Raw genomic sequence first — 12,690 nt, forward strand, 5'->3', positions numbered from 1 at the left:
TTCTGTTGTTCCAACAGAAGCTTTTTGATGGAAAATACATCATGTTGGAGGCTGTACTGTTGTCTGAAATCAAGTGTTATCCTTGATTGCTTCCACAGTAAGAAGACAGCAAACTTCAAATAAGTACGCAAACCTCCTGACAGTTGATAGCATGGACCCAAGTGTGAAGACATAAAAATAGTCTACAGTACTTTTGCTCTTGTTATGACTCAGTGAATCTCCCAGTCTTAGAAAAGAAAGAAGATGCTGGATTTGTTTAATATAGTTCCAAAAAAATACTTATGCTGGCTTCTTGTTAACAGAATAAAATTGACAAAATCCGTATGAATGACCAACCATAATTTTTCATATTAAATGATCCATTTATTTCCCCCTTCTACAGCTACATACTGCTAAATGCTGTCTTTTAAAAAAAGTAAGCAGTATTTTTACCCAATTCATGCAATTATTAATGCAACTGACTTTATGCGAAGGGCTTGAGATACTAGACGAATGTATAAGACTCAGAGAATCAGGCAGTTATGACCTGGCCCAATGGGTAATGCTGTGTCCTAACATATGAGGAAGGCCAGTGCAAAATCGTCAGAATTAAGAACTCTCTTCCCTCAGTGATGCACGATATATTAGAGTTAATATGAGTTACAGCACTGATTCACTGCACAGTAACACCACTTGAGATCCCTGTGGTTCTTTCTCGATATTTTGCAGAGTTATGCAAAATTTGATCTTCCATTAAACAAAGAAAAGTGTCTAGCTCTTCCACTCCTAAAAAGGGCTTTAATTCTGCAAATAAGAGTACTTATATATTGTTTACTCTATTCCCAGATGGGTAGGAATAACAACTCCAATGGAGGTGAAGACTTTACTTATTCATCTTAACGTTGTGCTGACAAGTATCAGGCAGTTGCATATATTTTCAAATAGAGGAAGAAAAATAAAATAGAGGATGCTGTTAACCTATAATATAGCTCACATTATGAGAACAACTTTGTCTTAGATGGTATCTTTCAGAAAACTGAATGGATATATATAAAAGGCTTATATATATATATAAAAGGCTTATATATATATAAAAGGCTTATACTATTCCATCAGTGTTTCAGAATCATAGCACCATAGAATGAATCATAGAATGGTTTGGATTGGAAGGGACCTAGAAGGTCATCTAGATCCATCCACCCCTGACATAGGCAGACCTTCCGCTAGACCAGGCTACCCCATCAAGCCTGGCCTTGAACAGCTCCAGGGATGGGGCTTACACAACTTATCTAGGCAGCCTCTTCCAGTGCCTCACCGTGTTCACAGAGAAGAATTTCTTCCTAATATCTATCCTCTTTCAGTTTAAAACCATTTCGCTTCATCCTATCACTACGTGCCCATGTTAATGCTCATGTCAGTACCTTTAGGTACCGACAAGCTGCAATAGGTGTCCCTGGAGCATTCTCTTCTTCAGGCTGAACAGTCCCAGCTCTCTCAGCCTGTCTTCATAGGAGAGGTACTACATCCCTCTGATCATTTTCACAGCTGGATGCAATAGTCCGGGTGAGCTCTCTTCAGAATCACTTCCCTCAGCCTGCTGGTCATGTTCCTTTTGAAACAGCCCAGGACACATTTTGTCTTTCTGGGCTGCAAGCACACATTGCTGGGTCATGTTGAGCTCCTCATCAACCACCACCCCTAAGTCCTTCTCCTCAGGCTGTTCTCAATCCATTCTCTGCCCAGCCTGTATCTGTGCTTGGAATTGCTCTGACCAGGTGCAGGACCTTGCACTTGGACTTATTAAACTTTAGAAGTTTTGCACAAGCCCACGTCTCAAGCCTCTCAGGGTCCCTCTGGATGGCATCCCTTCCTTCCAGTGTGTCAACCACACCACACAGCTTGGTGTTTTTGGTAAACTTGCTGAGGCACACTCAGTGTCACTTTCCTCTTTCTGATAAAGATGCTAAACAGTGCCAATCCCAATACTGATCCCTGATCCCAGAGGAACACCACTTATCCCCACTTGGACATCAAGCTCTTGACTACAACTCTTTGAGTGTGACCATCCAGGCAATCCCCTATCCACTGTACTTATGTGATGAATATTGACTTTTTTAAAACTGTTCAATAAGTTAATAAGAAATAATGAGAATTTTAAAATACTGAATATACTTCCGTACTCTTCACACTTCAGAAAATTATATTCCTATTCAAATGGAAAAGTACCTTTTCTTCTGTGTAATGTCATATAACTTTTTATCAGATGAGAATCAAAATGAAAATATAGTGTCTCCACATTGTTCACTCACTTGATCCCTTGTTTAGGATTTGTTTAAAAACAAAATTAAACATCTCAGTTATCTGCAGACCGTGGTGAAAGAGCTTATCTTCTCTCATCTACTAATGAATAAAAGGAAACACAACATGGTCAAGAAGCTTTCCTTAATGTGTATTCTTCATATTGTCTCTCACTGTCTCTGGGACATTTTGTTCTTTTTTAATTTAAATTCCTTTAAAATCAAGAGAGCAGGCATGGTAAAATGATCTCTTTTTATGATTAAACACCATTATCTGAGGGTAAAAAACAGAAACCATCATAACCTAACTAGCTGAGTAACTGAGAGGCAAAACTGGAAAGTACTGAAGAAAACAGGAAAAGGTAAGGTCAAATGCATCTGAGTTTGGGTTTCCTCCTCCTCTTAATGTGTGCAAGGGGTTCACCAACAACCAACAGAACTTGTCACGAATGAATCAGAGTCATCCCAGATCCATCACCATGGCTTGATTTTAAATTCTTCATTGAGACACTACAAAAAGGAACCATTGCAAGGTTTTGCCCCAATATAATAGATGTCAGAAGAAACTGAGCATCTGCATAATGACTATATCTGTGTTCATGTCCATATGTGTAGGTGCGTACACATACATGTTCATACTGTCACACACCATGCGTATGTATGACTGTGTGTTGATGTTCACAACATTCATAGAGGTAATAATATCCATGGAAAAGATAGATTCTTGTTCATTTTATCTGTTTCAGAGCAAAGATGTGAAGGTTGAATGATAGCTAATAACACTGATGCGGAAATACCTCATTTAAACAATGGTAATCTTTATTAAGAAAAAGGTTTATAGGATTGATTTTCAAAGCATATAAAAGAATGGACTCTTAACTATAAGTATAGAATGTGAAAGGGGAATAAAAACTGCCAGCTGTCACAGTCTGATAAGACCAGAATGTTTACTAAAGAGGATGAGTTATGAGATAGACAAAAAATCTCTTTCTCAGCAATTGTAAATTCAGAATTAAGGGGCTTTAATCGAGGAAGTGTGGAAAAAACAGAACAAATAACAACCCTTTATTAAAAGATATGTGTATGTTTGCAAAACCAGTAACAAAACACAAAAAAAACTAGACAGTAATCCTAGGAAAAAAAAAAAAGTCTGGATGAATATTTCTCTGTCCTTTAGCGCAGTCCTAATCGTGGCCTGCAGGGGGCGCTGTTGGATCGCTGGAGGTGCAGAGCCTGCAGTTCTCTGTCATGGCCTGCAGGGGGCGCTGTTGGGCTCTGGCGGCCTGGGGGGTGGTCTCGGATCGCTGGAGAAGCCTAAAGGAAAACGGAGACCCTTCCCCCCAATGGGAGAAAGGCAGAAGGAAAAGCGGTTCACCCCTACGGGACTCACTGTTCCCAGATGACGGTGTTCCAAGTCTCTCCCCTTCTCTCCCAGCAAGCACAGACCTCTCCGATGAAAAAAACCCAGTAGGTCCCGGCTGGAGTCACAAGGCAGTGGAGGCTCAAGGCCAGTGGTCAGGCCTCACCAGGACAAAAGAACCAGAAAGACTGGCTCCCAGGCTTTTCCTCCAGAAATGCCTGGACACAGTCCCTGTCTCCGTCCTGCTGAGCCTAGCCTCTGTCCGGGCGGCCAGCTCCCCAAATCTCAAAAACCTTCCCCCCCTCACTCCAGCATTGATGGGCCATTAGCATGGAATGCAGCTTGGCCAGCCATTTCTTTTGTAAGGCTAATTGATTCCCTTCCCCCTTTCCTATTCGAACTCTGTTTCTCTTACAGGGAAGCAGGGAAAGAAAAATTTCTCTCTCAGATTTATAACCTATAACACCAACAAAATTATTGTTAGGAAGATTGGACCACCAATTTGGTGCTGGTGAGGGTGCTTTACTTATTGTTCACATAAAAATGTTATTATTCTACTATTAATTTTTCCCAAATAAGTTACGTATGCCTTTTACCTGTTATAGTTGTTTCTTTTTTTCTTCCTCTATCTGGTTTTGCAACTACACAGTTTTTGTGGAAGTAGTCAAGACTGACTACTGACTAGCAGGGAGGAGAGACTTCCTGAGCTGGGAGGAGGTTGGAAAGCAAAAGCGTAATGGAGGAACAAGGAGAAAATGGGACATGAGCTTGTGATGTTTTGTTCACCAAAAAACAGATCACCTGTTCATCATTGTTGATGATAGTATGCAGGAGAAAGATTATCCATATTTAATTATGATTTGACTGCAGAATTCTCTTATTATTTAATTGGTATAGTTCTCCACACAAGGTTGTGGGATGAGGGGTGTCTTTTGTTTCATTTTCATGGGGACCGGGAGAGGGCTGTTGTAAGTTAATGCCACTTGAAGGACAGGTAGAGATAATGATTTTATTCTGTTCAAGTCTTTGATCAAAATATGAGTAGAACATGCAGTATGCAACTTCCTCATGAGAGGAAGAAGAGGGGCAGACACAGATCTCTTCTCTGCGGTGACCAGTGACATGACTCGAGGGAGTGGCCTGAAGTTGTCTCAGAGGAGGTTTAGGTTACATATTAGAAATAGGTTCTTGACCCGCAGGGTGATTGGTCACTGGAAAGGCTCCCCAGCGAAGTGGTCACAGCACCAAGCCTGACAGAGTTCATGAAGCGTTTGGATTATACTCTCAGGCACATGGTGTGACTTTTGGGGATGGTCCTGTGCAGGGCCTGGAGTTGGACTTCATGATCCTTGTGGGTCCCTTCCAACTCAGTATATTCTGTGATTCTGTGATCTATCCCTGTAATGTGTTTTGAGACTGATATGTAATAGTGTTTCTTCACTGATATGTTTGATAATTCATCTCACATATTTTCTAGGTTATGCAACATACTTGTAGCTGCTTCTGATGGTCTTGGGAAGACTCTGTACTTTAAACTCAAGGTCTAATGATCAAAACAGGTTCTAAAAATGAGCACTGTGTGATTATTCCAACTTGTGGAATAATCCAATATCCAATATAGGGAATCTCCTGCTGCTTTTGGACTTGTTAAAGTCACTGGTGCTCACACCCCCTGAATTTGCAAGAGCTTATGCATCCTATTTACAAGAGAACATTCTGATTTCAGCTGGAGTTCATTTGCTCATCAAAGTAGCACAACTGTGAGTCTTACTCATTTGAAACTGTTACCAGGAAGTTTCCTTCCACTCCAGAAAGGTTTATTAAAGTTAATAACAGTCTGAGAAATCTAAGCCTTTAGAAAAAATGTCACAATTACCTCAAAAGTGTGAATATTTATAAAACTAGTGAAAAAAAATTAGACTTTCCCTGGGTTTAAAAAAACCAACCCACAACAAAAAAAAACCCAAAACCACCACCACCACCAAACAAAATAAACAAACAAAAAAACCAACAAAACCCAAAAAACCCCTACAACAAAATAAAACAAAAACCAAAAAGGAGAAATTTACTTGACTATCAGTGCCTTTGTAATCAGCTCCCCCTCCCTTGGGAGTTGTGCAGAGAAAATGTGCAGTAAAGAGTGAGAGAAGCACAACGAAAAGCAATATAAAAAAACCCCTGCATAACTGAATATTAGTTTTTTGATTTGTTTCATGTGCATCTTGTCTTCAGTGTGACAAGGTAAATGTTGTAGCATAGCTAATGTTTCTTCGTACGAAGAAAGGCTCAAAGTATTTGAAAACAGAAAGATTTGGAGCATATTTAATTACAGACAGAGTAAAGCTGAAACATTTAGTGGTTATACTAGTGAGAAAACTAAACCCACACTCCAATTTATGGATCTCTTTAGTTTCTTCAAAACAGGCTTTGAGTTCTGCTAGCAGCTAGTGATTAGTTATGCTGCTCTTCATAGCTATTTCCAGAATACAAATCAGAGCCTTTCCAGGCCTGACAATGTTTGTATTTTTAGAACTATGAAAAGATAAAAAAATATAGGGAGATACATAGATATAGACACACCCATATTGTCCTCCCAGCTGCATCAATAAAGTGGGGTTAAAATAACAGTGAAGTTTTCATATTTTTTAAACAATATACAGTTTAATAAAGGCTGATTGTTAGCACCCTGTAGCAAGGTTCTACAGGACCCATGTTATGAAACAATGTTGATGCATGTGCTTATATTTTTGCTTTTCTCAAGGGAAAAGAATATAGGCTGATTTAAAACTGGAAGAGAGAAAAAAAACTGAAGCTTTGAATTACTTTGTAAAATATATCATGGCTAGGCTTCACGAATGAAGATTTGGGGAGGGTTGTTACAAGCGCGCTGGTGGCTAAAAAGCCCAATATGAGACAGGCATGTCAAGTTGCAAAAGGCACAGCAGAAAGACTCCTTTACGATTCCTTCTGCATTGTCTTTTCTCCTCGAGAGTGATCCTGTGTGCTTTCTCAAAGGCATCAGCAGCGTTATAGATGGTGTGTCTCCAGACCTCCTGATTGGAGGCCAGAGTAGACCAGTTATGTTGATCAATATGGCCAAGGCTGAGATGTTGTTTCAGGGAGTCCTTGTATCTTCTCTTCGGGGCTCCTCTCATGCAGCAGCCGGCGGCAAGTTCACCATACAGCAAGATCTTAGGGAGACGGTGGTGCTTCATCCTTGAGATGTGGCCTGCCCAGCATAGCTGTGTTCTCATCAACATGGCCTCGATACTTGTGACTGCAGCTTGTAAAATATATACGTTCTACATTAAATTGCTGGATTGTTCTATATTATTTTCCCTCTGTTTAAATGGTACCTGCTCAGCAACCATGGCTGAAATGAGCAATTTTTAGCAGGCTGGTAGTCTCTGTTTAAAGGCTAAAGAATTTGGATGAGTTGAGTAGATCCCACAAATTTGGTAAGAAGTAACATGTAGAAATGCATTGGGACGGGATACAATTGCCTTATACCTACACAAATACTTATAGTGGAAGTTCCTATCTCTGAAAGTGTTAAGGGTTTTTTTATCATTTTGTCCTTGTCTAAGAATGTAGCATAAGAGATCCATGCATTAGTGTACTGCACCCAAACGATGTTTTACTGGAAACTAATGCTGTTTAAAGCAGAGTGCTTTTGGCCATCAGTAGGTAATAAAAAAGTGTTATGTAATCTGTTCAAAAGTATAGAAAATTTTGTCTTATGAAACTAAGATATATTTTTTATTTTATTTGTATAATTTCTGATTAGAGTCATTATCAGTTTTAAAATAATACATTAATTAAGTCTTTTGAATGTGAAGTAGAATATCTGAAATCAAATCAAGGACTGCTAAAGGTAAGACAGAACTGAAAGGAAGAAATAAATCAAGCCATTGAATTGTTATAAGCTACAAAGGCAACTTGGATAAAGCTGAAGAAGGATTAGGGAGCAATGGTAGAAGGCACTGAGGTGGAACAAAATCTGGAAGACCTTTAGCAACCAACTGAATTTCACTGAGTGTGAAGTCAGTGAGAGTACTTCTGGCTTTTGATCATATCCTTTTTGTGCAACTCATATGAGAGCAGTATTTTGAGAAGAGATTGCAGTGTTAGAAGTGAAACATAGTAAATAGTAATACATTAGGGAAAACAGTGTGGAGGATCCTAGAATACAGACCGTATTCAGCAAATATTACCAACTTCAGCTGTTGAGTCTAAAGAGAATGCTTATTGGTAATCTTAATTTATCATCATAACTTTATTTTCCTCTCAAAATCTTGGGACTCACATAGGCAATTTGAGCTTTATACCCATGTAATGGAGAGTAACTTCTTCGTGCTTGGGTATGTAAGAAGTCAATTATTTGTTGTTTCTTTTTATTCATAATTATAAACACTTCTAATCTCTGCTTTTAAAACATTATTACCCAGGACAAAATATCTGTGCAACTTACCAACATGCTATTTTAGCCTTGTCTTCACCCTGTCCTATACCCCAATAAGATAAATATCTACCACTTCTTCCACTTGTTGGCTGCAAATGTACAATACTAAAGCAATTTAAGTAAAATGCAGAAGGGCAAGGAAGGTTGCAGAGCATTGAGAAAGATCAGCCACAATTCAGTTAGGAACCTATGTTTTTTGGTGAGAAAAATTACCTTGAAGAACATTGATATGCTGTATACCTGTTATTTTTTCCAAAGGTAGGTTAGAGGCTAAAAAAATTACTTAACAAAACATGAAGATGACAGTTACTATTACTTTTTTTATTAAAGATTAAAAAAAGTAATGAAAATATTCTAATCAGCCTTACTGGCTCTAATCAAACATTTCTTACCCATCCTTAATCATGTTTAATCCACTTACAGATAAGTCAACTCTGCATCTGATATGCAGATGTTAAATGCACACTGTTCATATTGTAAATTTTGCACCGCTATTCTTGTGTAGGCTGTTGTAGTTGGAATAGTGAACCCTGAAGGTGGACTCGTATGAAAGACTTGGATACTTTTCTGTTAGTTTTTCTTTATGTGTATACATCATTTATATACACAGAAAAATTTGTTCTTTAAAGGACCAGGGTAAGGATATTAAAAAAAAAGAAAAAAAAAAGAAGTATTGCAAGCCCTACAGAGACAATGAACATTGACTATGGTAAAGGTGAAATCATTGATTTTAAATAAGATCAACAGATTGCTCTAGCAAAACTCTCCACTGTGGAAGCAGCCCTATCAAGAAGGGGACATGAAAGGTTGGTAGAAAATCTGTACAGAATTTAGATTAGCTACTTTAGTGTACTTATATAAGTTTTAATATCTTCCTTAATAATAAAATTCATTTATATCCCAGACGTCAGGTTATTGGTCTCTTGCCTCTTCGAGGAAGTAATTGAGCACCTGTATGGGGACAATGGGAATTGAGGAGTTCTGATTAGTTTTCTCTAGTTATAAATTATTTATCACCTCATTCCATTTCCCTCTTACACCTATTGGGACATTTTCACACTCATGTTGCATAATAAGAAAGTGAACATCAGGATTCTATTTGCTATGGTTCACCCTCATGAGCCATTTAGCATTTTGTAATTCCACAGAAAAAGCTATCTGATCAGCAGAAATGAAGTGAGAGTTTTATAGATGTTTTCTGTTGTATGATTTCTTTTTTAAAAATGTAGTGACTGACTCATTTAAAAATGGGTGAATTGGCTAACAAATCTTAACCTGTGATGGTATACAGGACACCTACTGCTGAAAGAGCAAATATCTTGCCTACTTCCAAAATACATACATCATAAAATGTATACAAAGTGCTTATATCTATTCATGTTGAAAGCGAAGATTATGTTTTAACATAGCTTAACACATTTAAAGTGCACTTCTGCATATTCCATTTTGAAAAATAGCTTTCTTAGGGTAGAGTGTTATAAGATGGTGATCTGTAAACTTGTGTGATTTTTTTATATCTTCTTCCTTCTCTATACATTTTATCTTAAAGGATCTATCATCTGCAAGTGAGACAAGATGGGCACAGGCATGTAAAATTTTGAGTATAGGTTTTGTCCTATGAATAGAAGATAATCTTTTGTGCTCATTGACTCCAGTCCATCAGTTTGGACTAGGAGCTGTAAACTAGTGTCTTCTCAGACCTCTTATTTGTCACATAAAATTCAATAACATAAAATACAGTGTTGTGTATTTGAGGTTGGACATTAGAGAACCTACAAAAAAAGGAAACATCTATGAGCAAGAACTTCTTAGTTGGAAAAGACTCAGTGAAAGTAGGATGTGGCTGTAACACTTGTTCATACCATGGCTATTACCTGCCACTATTAAAGAAAAGACCAGTACAATAGCATTTAGATTGCTAAAAGACTGAGTAAAGTTATGAAGAGATCATAAGTTGAATGCTCTCTATGGTTCTAAGAGTTCATGTTACACGAGGATGAAATTAAATGTGACCAAGAATAAAGAAGTGCTAAAGACATGTCACCAAATTCAAGGTCTACTTCTGAGAAAAGGTCGGTCTGACCATTCCAGCTTCAGGTTCTGCAGCAGCCTTCCAATGTGGGAAAGACATCAAACTTCCTGTAACTACAGGTTACAAGGTGTGGAATGAATGCTGATGAAGGCAACTTGATCTAGTGGCCCAGGGGATCCTCTTAGCTCAATCTTCTTATGTTCTTTTAGCATTATTTGTATAAATTACCCCTGTTGCATGCCTGGAATACTGGATATGCCATGTTTCCTCATATGGTTTCATGTTTGCTGGGTTCAGCTCCAACTTGTGTTACCTGGAGAAGGTGTCTGGTTTCTCCCAGAGCACAGGCTTGTTTAAGACCTAAGAAAGGCAGTCTAGCTGCATCTTTGTCATGTGAGTTTCAGTACAGTAGTATTTAGGAAAAATAAAAATGGTCTCTGCAAGCTGTGAAGGCAGTTGTAAAGCTTGCAATGACCTTAATAATTAGACCAGGCTATGGCAAAATCTCTCATAGCAATTATTGCTCTATTTTAAGGGTGATAGGAACTCCTCATAGATTAAAGTTTATTCTAAAGAGAGTATATGAATAACAGTATGTTCCTCACCTCCAGAAGACCTCACCTCCCTGAAGCCACAAACCTCCATTTTTTGTGGGTCTTTATCACGGTAATTTTAAGAGGCAGTAGTACTGAATAGGACAACTTGACATCTATTTGACTTATTATAGCTAATTTGCATAATTTGATGTTTTGTTTTCTTCCCTACATTAAAAATTAAACAAAACTGTCCTCTTTTATATTGTCAATAGTAGTGTATATACTCAGAGAAAGAAATAAATTCCATGTAAAGAAGTTACCAAATCCAGTTTTATGGATAAAGTCTGGGAGGAAAACAGTGATGATGAGTCATGTATTCAGTAACTGATATTAGAAAAAAAGAAACAAATTGAATAATTCTACATCTAACTTAATCTGCCGGAACATATTAATCATATGCAGCCAATGCTATTAGACTAGTAAATTAATTTTCAACAGGTATTATGCAGATTGAGATCAAATGTCTGAAGGCAAAATTAAGCCCCCAGTTTCAATATTCCCTAAACCTGAGTAGTGGTTTTACTGTCCTATTCTTTCCAGAGTTCTATAGGAAAATAATTGGTTTTGGTGGAATGCATAAAGGACCATCTTATTTGTTTTGCAGAAGACACACAGTTTGCAACACCAAAAGGTAGCTCTTCAGAGGGAAAAAGGCAGGTCAGCTCTTCGCTTAGCGCACTGCAATACAACCAGGTAGATAAAACCTGACACATAATATTTTTCAGTACTGTTTTTAATTACATCAAATTCAAGTTTATGATCCAATAACATTCCAGGAAGGGAATTGTAAATTCTGAAAATAAAGGAAATTCTAAAGAATAAGTCAGAAAATACTTAGTTTTAAGAAATGACTAAGTACAATAGTATTGAGTCTATCCAAAAAAGTCAATATGCTTCCTCTTTATAGACTGGATTCATGAAATCCATCTGGCAGGAAGAATGCTGAATAACAGAGGTGTTTAATTAAGAAATATTATATTATTTGTGAAATGAGCACACTTGAAGACTGAATAAATAAAAGTATTAAGTATATATTTATATTAATGTTTTACTTAAAGTATTTGAACAATGCTAGTTCTTATTCTGACACTAAAAAATGAGAAGAACATTTATATAGAATTGAAAGATAGTTGAGAAATGCTACTGAAAGATATATTCCACAGGATTTTTTTCTAGCGGGGTTTTTGGTTGTGGTTGCCTGTTTTGGGGGGCGTGTGCTTTCTTTCCTTTTTTTTTTTTTTTTGATGCAACTAAAATTTTGATTATATGGCAATTTTAAGAAAAGGGAGCATATCAGTATACTGAGTAAGGTTCAAAATAAATTGCACAAATTAATCAATTCCTAAACAATATCATTAGATTCAATATTCTGCTCAGATTTTTTTCTCAAGGATGGTGACTGAGCCCATTAGACCAGAAAAACAACCTCTTTTTTTTTGTGTGTGTGTGTTTTGTTTTTAAACTAACAAACCAACAAAGATTATGCATCTATGTTTAATTCTTATCCAAACTTGACTGCTTCTAAGATTGAAATAGTTTTTTTACTGGAATCTGAGACTATGTCAAAGTGTTCAGCACCTTGAGAAAAAAGTACTTTTGCTCTTAAAAAAAATAAAAATAAAATACTTTCATAAAAAAGGCACATTATAATTTCTGTTCTAGAATGAAATACATTATCATGCATTGTGTTCACAAGCATGAATTGAGCTATAACTATGGCTCACACAGTATGGTACTAAATGATTTTTATTATTGCCACTTAGGTAACTTTCCAGTCCTGTACATATGAGGTTCCTGTCACATCTGCAATCAGATCAGGATCCATTACGATCCTTTTTCTTTCTTTTCATTCAAAGCAAACAAAAGTGAGCAAGAACATTTTTTAAAATATTTTCAACATTTTATTTTCTTATTTCTCAATCTAAAAAAAAAATTTTTGCCGTTTTTTGCACATTTTTGTTGGA

Source organism: Pseudopipra pipra, chromosome 4, assembly GCF_036250125.1.
Source record: "Pseudopipra pipra isolate bDixPip1 chromosome 4, bDixPip1.hap1, whole genome shotgun sequence".
Taxonomy (NCBI): domain Eukaryota; kingdom Metazoa; phylum Chordata; class Aves; order Passeriformes; family Pipridae; genus Pseudopipra; species Pseudopipra pipra.